This window comes from Apodemus sylvaticus, chromosome 2 (genome assembly GCF_947179515.1).
Source record: "Apodemus sylvaticus chromosome 2, mApoSyl1.1, whole genome shotgun sequence".
In the NCBI taxonomy this organism is placed as follows: Eukaryota; Metazoa; Chordata; class Mammalia; order Rodentia; family Muridae; genus Apodemus; species Apodemus sylvaticus.
In genome coordinates this window covers 16,615,355-16,633,391 of record NC_067473.1, presented here as the reverse complement: position 1 = coordinate 16,633,391, position 18,037 = coordinate 16,615,355, and the positions used below count along the sequence as shown (strand labels likewise).

Sequence of the window (18,037 nt, the reverse complement as noted above, 5' to 3'; positions counted from 1 at the left end):
TCTTCACAGACCTGTGCTTGGCAGTAAGCACACAAAAGAATAGTTTCACTCCACTTGGGACATAGGTATGTTTGGGTTTGAGGAAATAACAGAGCTTTGTCGATTAGTCTTGAACCAGAACAAATAAGCCACAAGAGGGCATATTTTTCTTCATTTTATCACCCTTGTGCAAACAAGGATTACTTCTTTTGGATATCTTACGAGACCATCTTCACCACTGCCCTAGAAGAATACGCTACCTCACATAGACTGCAAGGGCGAAGGGAGAATGGGAAGAGATAACTTAAAGGTGTTCCTTGCAAGTCATATATGGAGAAATTATTTTTCCTTAAATTCTTTCCTTGGAGATTGTTTATTGACATAAGAATATTGTTGCAAATGAAAACAAAGAATCATTTATCTAACTTCTAAATTCCTCTTCCAGCAGCATCCGTGTGGACTCCCGTGTCAAGTATGGAAACCTTTTCAACTTCTAGTACATTTCAAAGTCAAGGAGGTTTTTCTTTTCAGAGGTCTCAGGATTTGTGCCAAAGGGGTTGGGCTGTGTTTTTATTTTTATTTTGAAACACATTCCTGCTGAATTTAATTATTCACCACACCCCAACCCAGCTAAGTAAATATAACCCTAAGATTCTGGACTGGAAAGTCTTGAAACATAGCTTTTTTTTTTTTTTTTTTTTTTTAAGACTCTAGTATAGTGCAACATTCTAGACAGGGCATCAGGGCAGGAACCTGAGAGAGTGGGGCATTCATTCCATCTCTCTTGGTTCTGGTCCCCTCATCAGATGATTTCTTACTAGGGGGTCTCTGAGGTTGCTCCTACTGTGAAGTGTGTGACTATTCATAGTATTAAAAAAGCTCAGAGTGAAGAGGTAACATGAGGTTCAGATAGCTTTGAATTCCAATTGAGTAATCATAAATTATCTACTGTCCTTATCTCATAATGAGAAGCAGTTGTGTACGTGTGTAGTCGTGTATAATTAATATGTAAAAGATGAAAGTTAGATATGCTGTTTTCAACCACTAGGAAAGTATACCTAATGATTTGATGCTGTAAAAACATAATGAACTAAAAATGAGTGGATTTTTATGATCACATGAAATAATGTGTGTGGGGGGGGGTTGTTAATGCTTATAAGGAGAAATACCTTATGGAAGATAAAGTATAAAGCCACTTTTAACAGATGGTATCACTTATTCTAATTAAATATAGGTTATCATATACCCCAGTTTCAGTCTTATCTTTCTGTATTGATGTTAATATGTAGAAGAATATCCCTAAAGTTGTGTTTATTTATAATTTTATGTGTGCTCATGCTAGAACAAATTTTTACACGTGCTTGTTTTTACACTGCTTGCTTTCTTTCTCTTTCTCTCTCTCTCTCTCTCTCTCTCTCTCTCTCTCTCTTGTCTCTTGGCATAAAATTGTCAACATCTTTTTCATCCCCTTTTCTTTCAAAGTCACTGAAGTTCTATTTGTTTTGGGAATGTTGCTAGAGAGAAATAAGACAGTAGATTTCATGAAAAGAGTTACAGTCTAGTAGCTTCTACTGAGAACACTTCCCAATTATGAGATCCAGTCAGGCTGACGTTCTGAACCTGGTGATTATCTTCTGCATGTTTCTATACAGCAGGATTCTCCATATGCAATTTACATAAACAGTTTTTTAAATACTTGAAAAATATGTATTTGCTCTGCCCTACATTTTCCCCCCAGTCTAAAGCAGACACACTAGAGGCAATTAGATACTTCTAAACGATGATGTGTATTTTTCCATTCTAACTAAGGATTGCTTGTTGATCCTAAATAGCAATCCCTGGGCACAAGTTAAACTGCACAATGAACCTTATATTTTAGCAAAACAAAGTGACTCCCCCTATTCTAAGTGTCACTGCAAGAATTCAGATAGGGTATAGCTCTGCAGGACAGGAAGCCACTTTCCTTTGATGACAATAATCTAAGAGTCCTGGAGTTTCAAAAGCCACGCTAGTGGGATATACAGTACAGTTAACAAACAATCCAGTGGGGACAGTTCAGCAATTGATCATTTCCACCTTATGCACTGTTTTCATCAATGTATCCAGACCCACAGAGTGCTGAACACCTAGCACATTTAGAACATGCCAGTTAAGGACTCCAAGTCCCAGTATACTACAGACACAGCTGAGACCATTCATCATAATTTGGGACTCTGCAGTTGATTCTGCCGGCTTCATGCTCAAAGTAATTAAAAAGAAAGAAAGCACAGAACCCACGTCCCAGATGTTCTTTTCTCATGGTATACTCAGAAGGCTCCAGCAAATCCCACCTAAATGTGGAGTGAGGGCACTTAAAACTAAAACAGCTCAGAGCTGATTCATGAGCATCATGTTAGGGTCCAGGGAAATAAACACACAAACAACCAACATGTCCTATTGCGTGCAGGCACATGCCTAACTAATTATGATATAACATGAAAAGGGCTTCTAATAATACTGAAATCAAAGTGCTTTAGGAAAACAGGAGGGAATGATTAATGCTAACGGGGCTTTGTGGAAAGTTGTAATGGTACCAATGAGGAAGTGTCCTTAAGTGTAAGGATATTAAGCTTGGGGGGAGGGGCGGGGGAAATCAAGAGTTAACAGCAATTCTAGCTAATCATCATATTCTAGCTAATAAACTGAGAAAATATTCAAGAATTAATGAATAACTCTTTAAAGTGGAGAACTCCTCACCATGAATCCTCCCTGTGAAAAAGCACAAAGCTCTGCTGTGGGAGTTGAAAGGAGGTACTAGGTCCTTACACGTAGTTTGGATTTTTTTTTTTTTTTTTTTGATGAACAGTTAACAATGTAAGCAAGCAAATGAAACAACACAAAACTAGAGGCTAATGCTAAACATACTAAAGTTATGCCTAATTATGAAAGGAACGGCATGCCGACAAGGACATTTTACTAAGAAGTTGCTATGGGTTGAGATAGTCTGAAGATTTCAATTTTCCTATGTGCAAAGAGAAAAATTATGGGGTTGGTTGGTCACAGGCAAAAATCAAAGTTTTAGAGATTGGCAGTGTGGGACACCGTACACAAACTTGGTCGAGTCAGGAAACTTAAGCCCCTCATTAGGACGGCTCTGCCACCAGCCACCTACAATGTGAAGTGACTCACTCAGCCTCTGTGGTCCTCTGTTTTCTGGGCTGGAAGGAGGCTGAAATTAAGTGTTTCTTTCACGCCCTTCAGTTCTTCCATCATTTCCCCCTTGCCTTCTGATCAACCCCAACTACCAGACAGACCCTCTGTCATTTGCGAAGGTTGCAGCTCCTATGTTTAAACCCAACACACACTCAGGAACCCTGGCTGTTTGGTTTCTATGGGACCAATTCAAGGGAGCTTTGTGTGAAAACCTAGGTTATGGTTAGCACTAGAATTTGCCATGGCGCTATCTAAAAGACTTAATTGTACAGGTCTTTTCCGTGCTCTTGTGGATAGCTTTGTATTAGCCTCTGTATTTTAAGAAATTGATCAAAGTAAGTTATTTATACAGGATTTTCTTTGGATCTCTCCTCCAAATTGGGGAATTTTACTTTTCACAAAATATGTCCTAGTTTGTGCTCTTACTCCTCCAGATTATTCTTGTGGGATTTAAAGTTTGTAAAATCTAAAAGAAAGGGGGGGGGGAGGTGGGCGGTGGTGGCACATGCCTTTAAACTCAGCACTTGAGAGGCAGAGGCAGGCAGATTTCTGAGTTCTAGGCCAGCCTGGTCTACAAAGTGAGTTCCAGGACAGCCAGGGCTACACAGAGAAACCCTGTCTCAAAAAAAAAAAAAAAAAAAAAAAAAAAAAAAAAAAAAAAAAAAAAAAAAAGAAAGAAAAGAAAAGAAAAAAAAAAAGAAAGAAAAAAAGAAAAAAGAAAAAAAGGGAAAAAAGAAGGGAGGGAGGAGAGAGAGAGACCCCAAATCTCTGACTAGGTGAAGAGTCCTTGCTGTAATACTTCCACCTGGTTCTTCAGGGATGTAGGCCACTGAGGAGGACTAATTCCCGATCCTGTTACTCAACCATCCCAGACTCACTAACAGCAGGCCGAAGTTTTACAAAGAAACACCTGCACTTTTCCAAGGCAATTGGAATTATTAAGATGGCCATTGCTCCTGCCCCTGCCCGAGGTCGGTCCAGTACTTTCTGAAACTGAAGGAATACACAAGTTCCTAAATTACCCAGACCCAGACTAAGACGTCACAGGCTGTTTTTATTGATGGACAGATACCCTATCCTCCCCCCAAACACTCATAGATCCGGCCGGAACTACCTCCAATCCCACCCTGGACAGCGCGGCGGAGACGAGAAGGCTTGCTCGATCTGAGGGATTGCCAGCACATCAGAAGGGGCTGGGAGCCGGGGGAGGAGATTGGAGGGAGAGGTAATCCCTGGCGTTTTGAGCATCCCCTTTTTAGAAAGACAGACGGAATCTCTCCCAGGACAGCTGCTGCGGTCACACCACAAACTTAAAAGCCGCCCTCCTGCTTGGAGCGTGCCTTTCCCCACCACGCTCGCTCCTGGCCTAAGCACCAACTGGTGGGTCGCTGTCCGTAGAGCGAGCGCTGCGCTCGGGGGCACAGGAGCGCCCCCTGCCTCCCCGCCTGGCTGTAACCGCGGCCTCGCTGCTCCGCCAGGGCCGCCTGTGCTCCGCGGTTCAGCCCGGGCTGCGACTCCAAAGAACTCGCGCCTGTGCCCGCGATCGCCGTCCTCTTGGCTTCCTCTGGCGGTCCTTTCTTCTCTCCTGAGCCTGAGACCTAAGAAAAGGAAAAGCGACAAGAGTTGCCAGCAGGAAGGTAAGTCTGTGTTCGGATCACCTGCTATTCCTTGGAAGGGTGCTCTAGAGACTTAATGTTAAGCAGGGATGCGGGGCTCACTGTGGATCCCAAGTGATAATCCACAGAGACTGGGGTGTTGGGGACCTGTGCCTACTCTGAGAAGGCGCTGGAGAGCGCCCGGAGATGAGGAAACCGGCTTGGAGATCCTATGAGCTCCGCTCCGGAGATTGTGCGACAACTGGGGCGCAGTGCCACCTTCTCACTGTGTTTCAGAATCTTATTTCCAAGTCCCACCAGCCTGTGCCGCCAAAAGTTTGCTTCCTGGGACGCCCTGCTCAAGAACTCTGTTCTCTCTCTGGATGCCAGCTTTCTAGACGCCTCCTCCCTAGCCTGGACAGCCAAAGAGTTTCGGGACATATTTCCAGACTCCCAATTACAGGTTCATTTGGAGCCGCGATGGTGGGGAGGTCCCGGGTGAATTAAGTGCGACTGTGTCCAGCTCGCCCCTTTTCTGTTTAGACCGGGGACACAGTAGGTGAGAGAGAGGTTGTTGTTTTGGTTGTGGGAAATTGAGCTATGATGCCCTATTTTCCTTGCAAAGGAATCACTACTGGCGCTCGAATGGAAATGCGCATCCTTCTTGCTGGGGCGGGAGTTGGGTAGGAGGATTTGAAGTCAGACATTACCCTCGGAGCTTCTTGGCTGTGAAGTAAAGTTGTGTTTTAGTCTTCTAGAACTAGGGAAGCCTCTGTGTCTCCAGACTTTATCCCCACTGGGCATTTATTCCCCCAAAGGAGTGTCCTTTTTGCTCATGGTAGCTAACTGCCCTGGCAGCCTCTGAAGAGCTGTTTTCTGAGCTGATATTCCTTTCCTGGTGACTTGTGTTCAACCTCATGGCTTTGCTTAAGTCCCAGCGCTAGGAGGGACTTGACAGGAGGAGGAGACATCCCTGCGCTGTGGGCTGTGGCCGGGCTATCTGGAATGTGGGGGACTGGCTTGTAGATAGATGCATGCCTGGCAGCTGAGGACTCTGACCTCAGGCATTAGGTATTAAGGATGTCGGAGTTGAATTGGCAGACTTTTTACCACGTCGAGTCAATTCCTAATAAAATTCAGTATCCCTACGTGGATTCTTCTTTCTCCACCCAAGCCCTTCATAACACACCCCTCTCTAACTGGAAACTCCTATTTGCACCAGAAAAAGAAACACAAGCTGCAAATGCCAGGAGTGGGAAAGGATTTAAGCTCTCAAGTTCCAAGGAAAAAGATGCTTTAAGATGTGCACAAACATTGGGAAGGTGGAGAAATCAGTCTGGAGAAAAGAGATTACATGTGCATAAAGGAGATGATAAGAGCCCCCCCCCCTCCTGTGTATCCTTGCTGCTTTTGTGTAACCCATGGCAACTGCAGGGGCAAGGGCAATCAGAGCCACCTTCTTCATTTGGCATGTGAAAAGAAAAATGTGAAGGATAAGGAAGAGAGGGAGGTTTCTGTCATCACTCTGTGGAAGCCTTCAGCCCTCCCTCTTTTTCTAAAGCCAGAAGATGAGCAGGGAGGCTCAAAACTGGGAGTGATGGTCCACACCCATTGGTTGCTTTAGCCTCCTGTAGTTTTGGAGTCCTGGCCAGTGACAGGCAGGCTAAGTGATGGTCCAGGTCAGGAGATGGGAACAGACCTTGGCCCTTGAAAAGAAAGGGCAGGAAGCGATGTTTGATGAGATAAGGGGAGGCTCAGGAGGGAGCTGAGAGACAATTAAATGGTACCCATTCCGACTGCCAAAATTTCACATGGAATTTACCCACTTATGAAATGGAAAATTGCTAGAGAAGGGAAGTGACATTGATCAAACACCCATTGTGTCCTTGCGCTCTGTATAGTGTTTTAGTACTCTCAGTTTTATGGAAATGTTGTCTGGATGATTAAAAAGGAGAAATTAGTATTGTTCCATTTGGCTTTTTATGTTATTTGTAACCAATCATAGTTCTTAAAAATTGCATCGATAGGAGAATATACTAAATCCCCACTCTGTTCATTTTCAACAATAATGAGCCGACATGATATTGATTTGAGTGAACAAATATATGTTGCAAGGGGGTAGGGCTACTGCAGGGGCTCATTTATTAGGTTTTGGGTCGATCTTTTTTTTAGGAACCCAGGATAGCTTCCCATGACTCTAAGGGAACTTTTTTTTTTGAAGGTCTCTATTAGCAATCATTTATACGTCAAGAGCACTAAATAAGCTGGTAGAAGACAGCACAAATCATCTATAGACCTCTAAAGTTCATAACAGCGAAATTCCTAATGTACACACGTAGAATATTCTGGAAATTACAGTGGCTTCAATGGTGCTATTAAATAGGGGGAAAAAGATATCCTTATCAACCAGCAACTCTGATGTTGAGAATACCTGTTTTGGTGAAAGTGTCCTCTGTCCCATGACCTACACATGGAAACCTTCATATTTGACAACACTGTGTTACCTTCACAACGTCTTCTGTTCCTTACAAAGAAGAATAAAGGTTCAACTCAAGGTACCTTCATTCTGCTTCCTGAGGGAGAAGTCTGCTGAAAAATATCTGTCAACGCAACTGTCTTGAGAGTATCTGGAAACTATTCAAGATGAGTAGAAACTCTAGGTGAAATGATAGAAAAATAATTTCCGCCATTTTCCTTTCCCACGGTTGGAACTGCTTTCATAAGCATGTTTTACCTAGTGAGCTTGTTGTACATTTTGGAAAGGAAAGTGGCACAGAGATAAACTGATTGCTGCTGTTGTGTTCTGATTATTGTTGTTGTTTTGTTGTTGTTATTGGTCTTTTATTTTGTGCGCAGGGCTGCTTGTTGTGTCAGAGTGATAACTGTTTTTATTCTCAGGGAAAGCCAGAGTATTATCAACGACAAAGGCAAGGAAGCGTCTTTGCCATAGGTCTGAACTGGAGTCACCGCCAAGCTTTGCTATCCCCATATCTCCTCTTCCATATTGGGACATGCTCCAATTGTACTTGAAGTAGAATTAATATAGTTTTTATCTGTCATATGATTTATTGCATGAACATGGCATATTAACTGTCATACAGTTTGCAGAAATTACCAGGCATATCAGTCGATAACTTCTGGGACTAGCACCATTTCAGGACCTAACATTCTTTAGTGCTTAAATCTTAGTACTAAGATCCTGCCATGTTCTTATGGAGGTAGACTATCTTAGTTCCATGGACCACTCATTCCAGTAGTAGTAGCAGCATATCTTAACAAGTTCATAACAACTTCATTATTTTGAGATAAATGAATGTTGACTAAAATTTGCTCCTCGTTTTAAGGCTTAATATGTTCATGACAGGTTCATTGGAAATAATACTTTTAACTTAATAAATTATTTAATAATCAAGAGTAGCAAAAGATCTGTTTTGGTAATATTTTAATATCACTATAAATACATGGAGCTACATAAAGTACCAAAGTAAGGTTTAAAGGTCCTTGAGTCTTCCATGTCATAAGACTTGAGATAAAAACAGAGTAAGAATTCACATTTAGGGAAGATGGAGCAATAATCATTATGTGATTGACATTTGACAGTATTTGGTGACCACAGTTGTGCACACCTCACAATTTTGGTTTTTAAAACTTCCCTTCCTCTAGGAAACTGTGGCCAAATCCTCCCTTACTTTGATGTTCCATCCTATTATAGTCAAATAATTCAATAGTTTTTCTGTATATGGTGTTTTTAATTACTGACTAAACTGTAAGAATCGGTAGAGTAACAATTTCTCTTCTCTTAACTTTTAATACATTTAGTTAATACAGTATAGAGCATATACCACAAACTATTGAAATGTAATCTTAGAATTTTAAATATCTATAATATTGACAAAATAACACATTAAATGACTGTAGGTTCAGACTTTATTGTCTTGATTATAGCAAGGAGATAATTTCTTGGATCTGAAATTTCACTTTCACATTAAAAAGTGTTTAGAAGCTAAGAGTTTAGTGATAACAAGGTAATATGACCACACAGGAAGGGCACACAATAAAAGAGTTATTGTGCACTACAAAAATTACCAAATTCTTGAACTCTTTGCAAGACCATAATTAAATAGGAAGAATTTAACTATGTCATTTGTGAGCGTATTAGTTTACTTTAATTGTAATCAACCAAATACTTAGAAAAAATGACAGTAAAATAAATTTATTGTAAATACAAAGTATAATCAGCAACAACACTTAAGTTATATTGAATTCTGATAATAAAAGAGACTTATTACTAGACATTTTACATAATTGAAAGTATTAAGCATCATGTGCACAATTGCTTTTAGAACGATCGTGTATATACTAAAATTTGCAGCTTTTTAAAATTATTCTGATCTGTCACTGTCATTATTTGATCATGCATTTTCACATAAAAATTTAAGTTATAGCATTTTAATAGTAGTAAACCAGGGAATTTTCAAGCAGGTTACTAATGTATTAGTGAATGCATTCAGTGTGCTCATTCAAACTCGACACTCCATAAGATACACATGCAAGCCGTAATCTGAAAGGAATGAGTAGAGCAAAGCCTGAAGAGACGCATGGACCTGGGGAGTCTTGCCTGGATGAATCTTCCTGGATGAATCTGCATCTTCCTGGATGAATCTGCGTCTTCCTGCAGGAACAATCTTTTGTGTCACCTTCTGCTTTGGAAAAGAGAAGCAACTTCCTTTACATCCCTTGTTTCTTCTGGAGCGACTTAGCCTAGTAATCTTAAAACTAAATATTTCAATAATTAATGCCATGTAACATTTTCACTGGCAAATCAGAGGAAAGTGGAAATGTTATCTTAGTTAATCATAATTTATCTGAACAGAACTATGCATCCTAATGTAGGAAGCTAGTAAAGCACACACGTGTGCATGCACAGGCATATACATACACCAAACAAACAATATGAAACTATTCTGCTTCTTAAAATAAACACAGTAAGATTACTTGTGTGGTAAATAATGTTGTATTACTATATATGAAAATGACATTGATAACATACTATTAGGAGACTGCTAATTTTTTGTATCATAATTGAATCATGCACTTTCTAGATCTTCTCTTTAGTCTCTCTTAAATACATTCAACAGACTTCAAGGATTACAGTGCTCTTTTAATCCAGATGATTTTTCCAACTGTCATTTAAGCCACTAAGCTAAGTATGTGTAACTTCAACTATACAACAGAGAAGAATTTACAATAGAACCTTTCTCAGTAAAGATATTGTCTGCTTAACTATACTAAAAACTGAAAAATAATATAGGTCAGGAATATATCTTCAGCATAGGACTCAGCGAAAATCCCCCTACTAAGTTCATTTTTAAAACTGTCCCTTGACTTCTTCCTTTCCAATTTGTATCTCTTTGACATCCTTATGTTGTCTAATTGCTCTACCTAGAAGTTCAAGTACTATATTGAAAAGATATGGAGAGAGGGGGCAGCCCTGTCTAGTCCCTGATTTTAGTGGGACTGCTTCAAGTTTCTCTCCATTTAGTTTGATGCTGGCTACCGGTTTGCTGTATATTGCTTTTACTATGTTTAGGTATGGGCCTTGAGTTCCTGTTCTTCCCAAGGATGCTGAATTTTGTCAAATTCAGCTTTTGCAGCATCTAATGAAATGACCATGTGGTTTTTTCCCTTGAGTTTGTTTATGTAGTGGATTGCATTGATGGATTTCCTCATATTGAACCATCCCTGTATCCCTGGGATGAAGCCTACTTGATCATGGTGAATGATCGGTTTGATGTGTTCTTGGATTCAGTTGGCAAGAATTTTATTGAGTATTTTTGCATCAATATTCATAAGGAATATTGGCCTGTAGTTCTCCTTTGTACTCACACAATCTCAAAAATATGGTTGCCTAAACAAGACCTGCATGATGACAATACACACTGACATGCCAACATAGACTGGGGATATTTCCTGAGTCCCCACTCTTTGATGAAGAACTACAGGTAGTCCTCAAAGGTTTGAAAATTCCCTGGTGAGTTATCCAACCCAAGTAGTCATCCCTGACCATATATGCTTACAAGCAGCAGTAACCGACTCAGTGGGTTGTATATGTGTAACTGTAGGCACTTGTGTTTACATGTTTAAGAATAATTAATTCCCGAGTGTGAGAGAGCATAGGGGAAGTGAGGAGCTAGAACAGGGAAGTGAAAAGGTAGAAATAATGCAAATAGAGTACTCATGTATGAAATTCTCAAATATTAAAAAGGCATAATTGGCTCCATGTGTAATGATGGACTGATCTCAAACTAAATCTACACAATCTGTATTTTATGACATATATCATGCATAAAACTAGCTTAAGGTTTTACTTTCTTGTTTTTATCCTTATCACAAAAAATAGTCTGTAAGTATTAAATTCAAGTATTAGGAAGTTTGGTGCTTATTATTATTGTTATTCCCAGGAGATATTTATTACTCATATATACAGCGATTAATCTATGGAACTAGCATGTCTCCTAAGAGGCATTAAAACTTTTAAAGAAATAATATTTTTATTAAGGACAACACTTTTATATGTGGGAACAATATAATTTGTTTCAAAGATAATTGGGGCTCCAGTTTCTCCTGTGATTGTAATAATAACTTTTAGGTAAGGAAAGATGATACTAATTCAGGTTTTCTTGTTGAAATAGCATGTATAGTTTTAGAAGGTTTCTATAATTCTTGTTTAGGCATTTTTCATTACAGGAATGTTTCAGAATCATTAACTCAAAATGAATAAGTGATAGAAAACAAAATGTAGATAAGCCAGTATACAATATAAATAAGGCAGAAAACTTGGGTGGGCTGTAGAGGAATTGCTCTACCTTCTGAGTGTCTCTAGAAATCTAAAATTCTTCTATAGAATCATGATTAAACATGCACTAAAAAGGCATACTGAAGGTGAACCATTCTCTGGTTTAAGAGTTTTATTTGTTTATTTAGTCATTCATTCATTCATTTTCTATGCATGTTATACATATGGGTATGAAAGTTTTGCCTGTATGTATGCCAATGCAGATGCCATATATGTGTGCCAAGGGTCAGGAGAAGTTACATGTGGTTATGAACTGCCACATGGGTCCTGGAAATCACGTCTGGACACTCTACAAGAGCATCAAGTACTCCTAATGGCTGAGACATCTCTCAAGCTCCAAGATCATTTAACTGAGTGTCTGATTTCTTTCTCTAGTTGAGGGGAAACTATTAATGGCACTGGTCTCTTCTGTTAATAATAAAGATAAATAAGTCTGATCATTATAAAAACAAATACTGTGAATCAGATATCCTTATAATTACTTCTTTTTCAAAACAATATTGAATGCCAAATTATCAAAATCTTATACCTCACTTTATCGTAGTTTGTCATAGAAATAATGCTTTATATTAGTAATCAATGAATTAATCTTATGTGTTTGAAGGCATGTTTTCTCCCTGTATCTCTGCTGCTTATTGACCTTGCTAAGCTCTATTATCATTCCCAGATGTCTTTAATTCTAGATATAGCTTAGCCATCCAAAATACTTATCAAAGTGACGGTATAAATACTTAGAATTTTTTGTTTCCTTCTCTCAACTTTGGGGAACCTACCTTGTCAAATACTTTACAGATAATTAACTATGGCATGATTTTGTTGACTGTTAAGGATTTCTAGGGATTTCCTTTCCATAAAACATTTTAGAATCAAAGATGTATTTGTATTCATAACAATGAAGAGGGAACAAAAACGGAGGCTGCCACCTTCCACTGGATCAACTATGTTTATTATTCATATAAACATATGTGCATTACATACACGTTTTTATTTATTTGCAAATCATATAACTTTATACAATACATTCCACATTTCTACATGCATGCGCACATTCACACATGTACCTCTAAATATAAATGTTCTTTTTTTTCTTTATTTCTTTCCCTATAGAGAGAGATTCATCCACAAAATTTCACCATTTCTCACAAGGTTCTGTCTAAATTTGATACATTTTCTTTTTTATTGTTGCTTTGAGTTTTGTTTTAATGTGTCTCTTTTGAAGAATTGGCTGTGTTTACAAATACACTTGTCAAGATATGGTGGCATATACCTGTAATCTCAGCCAGTTGAGAGGCCGTGGAGGGAGGCTAGCCAATCTTGAAGCTGGGCTGGGCAGCGAACTAACAGGACCTTTCAAAAATACAAACCACTTGTGTGAGACCATAGATTCAACTGCTAGAATCATGAAGCAAGCAGATGAGTGACAGCAAACAAACAAACAAACACAAACCTGGATCATTGATTTTCAAGAAGCTTTCTTTACAGTTGAGCCAAAAGCACTGTCATTTTCTATTTTCTGCTCTTTCCCATTTGCTCTTTGCTGTTACCTTATATGCAGAATTTTTTAGTGATGGCTTGATTTACAGTCTCACAGTCTCTATTGAACTTGTCTTCAACTAAGGCAATTGTTGAAATTTTCGTTGTTTCTTCCCCTTCCACCCCCCCACCCTGGCTTCTTCTGTTTTTATTTTACATGAGTCATAGCATAAACCACACAAGAACGTTTTGGTAAAAGTCAGTTGCAGTTGACCTGGTTGCTAGAGACATAACTAAGTGTCTACCTTTGGTGACAGCCACTACGTTCCCTGGATGAAAAAAACTTGTGAAAAAGAGTGACATCCAAAAGACTAATATGTTCTGAACTTTTAGTGGAATCTTAGATTCAGGACAGAGAGAGAGAGAGAGAGAGAGAGAGAGAGAGAGAGAGAGAGAGAGAGAGAGAGAGAGAGAGAGAGAGAGAAACTTTCTTAAAATTTAATCTCGATCCATTATTGCACATGTCTGGAACCCTAACTCTTAGCTCTTGGAGGCAGGAGGATTAGAAGGTCAAGACTAACCTTGGATATATTGTGAATCCAAGGCCAGTTAGGCTCATGAGACTGTGTATCAAAAAACAACCAAACTAAAGTATCATTGACCTATGGTAATTTACTACAGTCAAAAAGAGGAATGAAACAATAGAGTATTCTGATGAAAGTTTCTTCAATGCTTATTTAATTTCAATAATAGAGACATAGTTAAATTGTATTTTGAATAAATCATTGTGTTGTTTATCTTATCTCCTATCAACTTATGCTTCAGTAATTGATGGCTTCTGAGCTAAATTATAACCCAATTAATATTTTAAAAATATTCTTGTAAATGAAAACAGTCATTTCAAATACTATCTTTGCCTTTTGTTATATTTCCATCTATAACCTACTCATTGTTTATTTATTGCTTTCCCTGCAGGTTAATAGGCAGTAAAAGTAGACAGTTTCTGCATGCAAAACTATCTACATGCATGATAAAAGAATATAACACACATACTTTACATCTTAAACTTAATTCAAATCAAAGAGCTGTGTTCCGTTTGAAGTTAGGGCTGTTGTCACCTGTAAAGTAGCTGTTCAAAAGCATCGGAGTCAGATATACAGATGCGCAAATAACATCTCTCATTTTTGGCTCAATTCACATTTTGTGGGGATTGTTGTCTTAGACTTCTCTGTGATGAGGTTTGGCAGAGAACATTCATTGTTCAGGTTTTAAAAAGGGCAAGATTTTGGCAGGAATAACTTTCGTAGAAAAGGAGTGTTCTGCTTACACATGTGCACTCAATAAACTTTCAGAGCACTTGGGCTAATGCACTATGGTCTGCTGACCCCACCCTCCACCTAGGCAGTGCACCCTGATTGTTTAAAAGTCTTTTGTTGTATTCCTATCAACACACTTGTTTTCATATTTTGGGAAATTATATTTTTATGCATATTTCAGAACTTATAATGAAGTCATTTTATAACCTGTTTACTTTTACTCCAGAGTTATTAAGAGAACAACTACATTGAGGTTTGTTTCCTTTTCCCTAGTTATTAGTAATCAGAATCACGATACCATGACAACCAGCAATCATCTTTTTGAGTATGTATGAGCCTCTGTTATTTCTAGTTATCAGAAATGAAGATGTGGAATTACCATCAGTGTCTGGTATACAAGTTCTCTCTATATAAAGAATGCTGTCTTACATGTGTGTATTTTGATAGATATCAGGATGAGTAAACACAATCTTGTACATCTACCAAGTCAATAAACAAAACTAACCAATGTCAGCCACTTGGACCAAACACTTAAGCCTAGGATGCCTGTATTTTTTCCACAAGAGGCTTTAGCTGCAATTGATTCTCCTTCCATTTGGAATGTTTTTTGCCTTCTTTTGCTGCCAGCGCTGATCCCTGCCCTTAACTAAAGGCTCTTTCCATGCTGACCCTGAAAGCATGTCCACTCATATTCAAACAAATCTCATGTGAAGAAGTAATTTTCATGTAACTCCTACTCACCTTTTCAAAAGATAATTCTGCCCCTTTCATTTCTTCCAAAATAATAGACTAACTCCTATAGGTAAGGACAAAATGGTGGCTTACTTTATATTCTTCCTCCATCACCCTGTCAGGATTTCTCATAGCATGGTCGTGAGAGACTCACAATCTTACTTATTTGCACTGAAGGTGGTCCATTTGTAATCCACTGCGTTTTCTTTCTGACTGTTTGAATATGAAATGTGTCGCAAAGCTTAGTTTACAATACAGTACTTCAACACAAAGCATATCCAATACATATTTTCTCATGTATTTTATACTTTTACAGCCCATCTGTCTTGAACTCTTATCTTTATTTTAAAAAATATTTATTAAGTGAGTGTGTACTATATATTGGGCACTGTGTGAGAGTTAATAATTGAATAAAATGAAAAACATAGCTTCTGTCCTTAGGTAGCCATTCACTACCATGGACAAAGTCAAACTTCTCTGTCAAATCCAGCAAATTAATTCTATCTTTTTAACTCTTTAGACAAATTCAGTCCCACAGACTTCCTAAACATTGCAGATTATTTACAATGCTGTTTATTACATTCTAGAACTCGATAGTAGTACCCTATTGCTGAAGAAACCACAGATAGGACACAGAACACAGATAAATCTACCTGATACTCAACTTAAGGCTTCACCAGTACTGGCTAGTGTTCATAGTGCTAGAAGATGCTCTACAAATCAGAATAGCAGAAAAGTAATCAGCAATCAAAACCAGCTAGCAACTGTTATCTAACATAGCTACCTGCCTACAAGATACAGCCACTCACAAGTGATACAATTGGTAGACAGATTAACCAACCACTTTTAAAAATTAGATTGAAAGCCCACTCCATGTGAAAAAAAACCCATAAATTCTTTGTTAGTGAGGCCAACGCTTGAATCATGGATCCAGGGAAAAACATACTACTATTACTCTGATAAATAAATAGAGAAAAATAGTACTCCAAATGTTAAATCAATAGATTAGTATATTACTTAGCACCCAGAAAAAAATGTCCTATGCCTATTCTTTAATTATGTCATCTTTCACCCTATCCTCTACTATGAATTATGAAGAGGCTATATCCAAAGTTTCTTCCTCACGCTGGATTACTTTTGGTCCCAAGTCTTTCACTAAAACACCACAAACTTTAACTCATCACGTGAGGTTAGTCTTTAGTATTTAACACTTTAGTATTTATTGTAAAAGGAACAACTTATTTTTGGAAGTGAAAGTTTTACGGTCTATGATTAATGTAATGTTAAACTAGATTTTGAACCATTGGGGGAAATGTAGTACAATGGTTTAGATGATGAGAAAATACAGTCTGAGTTCATTTTCTAGCTATGTCATTCACATAGTCATATGACCTGCCTATTTATCCATTTGTTTGGGTTAATAGATCATACTAACATCATAGTAGCATTTTTAGAAATAATTTTCAGAGACAAACAAAATGTTACATGGTACATTATAAGTCCTGTGTAATCTTGACTTGTCTTAACACAGACTATGCCTGTTACACATTTATATAGATTTCCATTACATCCATACCTTGTGCTGTCTTTTTGTTTTATCTGATGAAACCATTCAAGACTGCCTTGTGATTGCTAATCCTAGTGTACACTTGAATAACAGAATAATATTTCCAACCTGATCTTCTTCTTCCTCCTCCTTCTTTTTCCAACTCCTGCCCATGCACTTGCTTCTTCCTTACTCAGAAGTGTGAAGACCACACTATGACAATAGAATATAGGTATTCCAACCGGCATGGAAATGCCTTTATACAAGTTGTTATGTAAGAAGCACTTATTTGCGGACACCAACTGTCAAGTAATAGTGTCCTGAAGCATCCCCCTTTTTAAAATTTCCATCCTGTTTTCATGGCATTACACTGTTTTCCTTTCCATTGCTTGGTTTGTAACATTGCCTACTTACTTGATGCAGTGTTCCATCCCCAAATGCAGATACAAATTATTCAAAAGACTACTTTAAAAACTTGCCCATGTATGTTCCTTTTCCCTGTAAAGTGTGCCTGATCTCATTCCCATGTCTTTGCACACAATTCGTCTACTCGTGTGACTGCTACTTTGTTCCTGTGTGTCCTCTTGTCAGGTATTGTTCTTGGGACCTTTCCTTAAATGGCCTCACTATTATAACATTCCAAAATAGCCTATTTTAGTATGCTTCATAAGAAAGCGAAGGGGAAACAAAATGATCTAATTCACTGCTCACTTACTTGAGGAACTGGAAATAATCCCAGAATCAAAGTCTCATGCCCAGACACAAGATCACTTCTAGACCACACACCAGTGCGGAACTACCTCTACTTGAGCTGTGTGGCTATGAATGGAGTACTTGAGGCTTGCTTTCTTTACCATATATTTAGGGGACTGTTCTGGAAGCCACAGTGCTGCCTAATGGAATCAAGTTACCTAGGGAAAGTTAAGTCCTCATCTGCCAAGAAGCAGTATCCTTGAGATCTTTTAAACTTGTCTCTCCTTTTTTTTTAATATTTATTTTTATTTTCTATATTCTTGTTTACACTCCAAAAGCTTCCCCCTTTCCCAGTCTCCACCCCCCATATGTCCCATAAGTCCTCTTCTCTCCATCCATTCTCCTATCTTTCCCCCTCCCCTTTCTCTGTCCTGGTACTCCCCTACAATGCTGGATCAAGCCTTTCCAGGATTAGGGCCCTCTTCTTCCTTTTTCATGGGAATCATTTGATATGCTAATTGTATCTTCAGTATTCAGAGTTTCAGGGCTAATTAATATCCACTTATCAATGATTGCATTCCATGTGTATTCTTTTGTGTATGGGTTACCTCACTTAGGATGGTATTTTCCAGTTCCAACCATTTGCCTAAAAAAT

General features: G+C 38.5%; 1 protein-coding gene across 1 annotated transcript in view; it reads left to right on the top strand.

The window, feature by feature from the left end:
• The first annotated feature begins 4,316 nt into the window (after positions 1-4,316).
• Positions 4,317-18,037, top strand: part of Sema3d (semaphorin 3D) — a 209,526-nt gene continuing 195,805 nt past the window's right edge. Inside the window, exon 1 of the mRNA XM_052173132.1 lies at positions 4,317-4,808. The gene's annotated coding sequence lies outside the window, so the exon portion shown is untranslated. The remainder of the gene's footprint in view (positions 4,809-18,037) is intronic.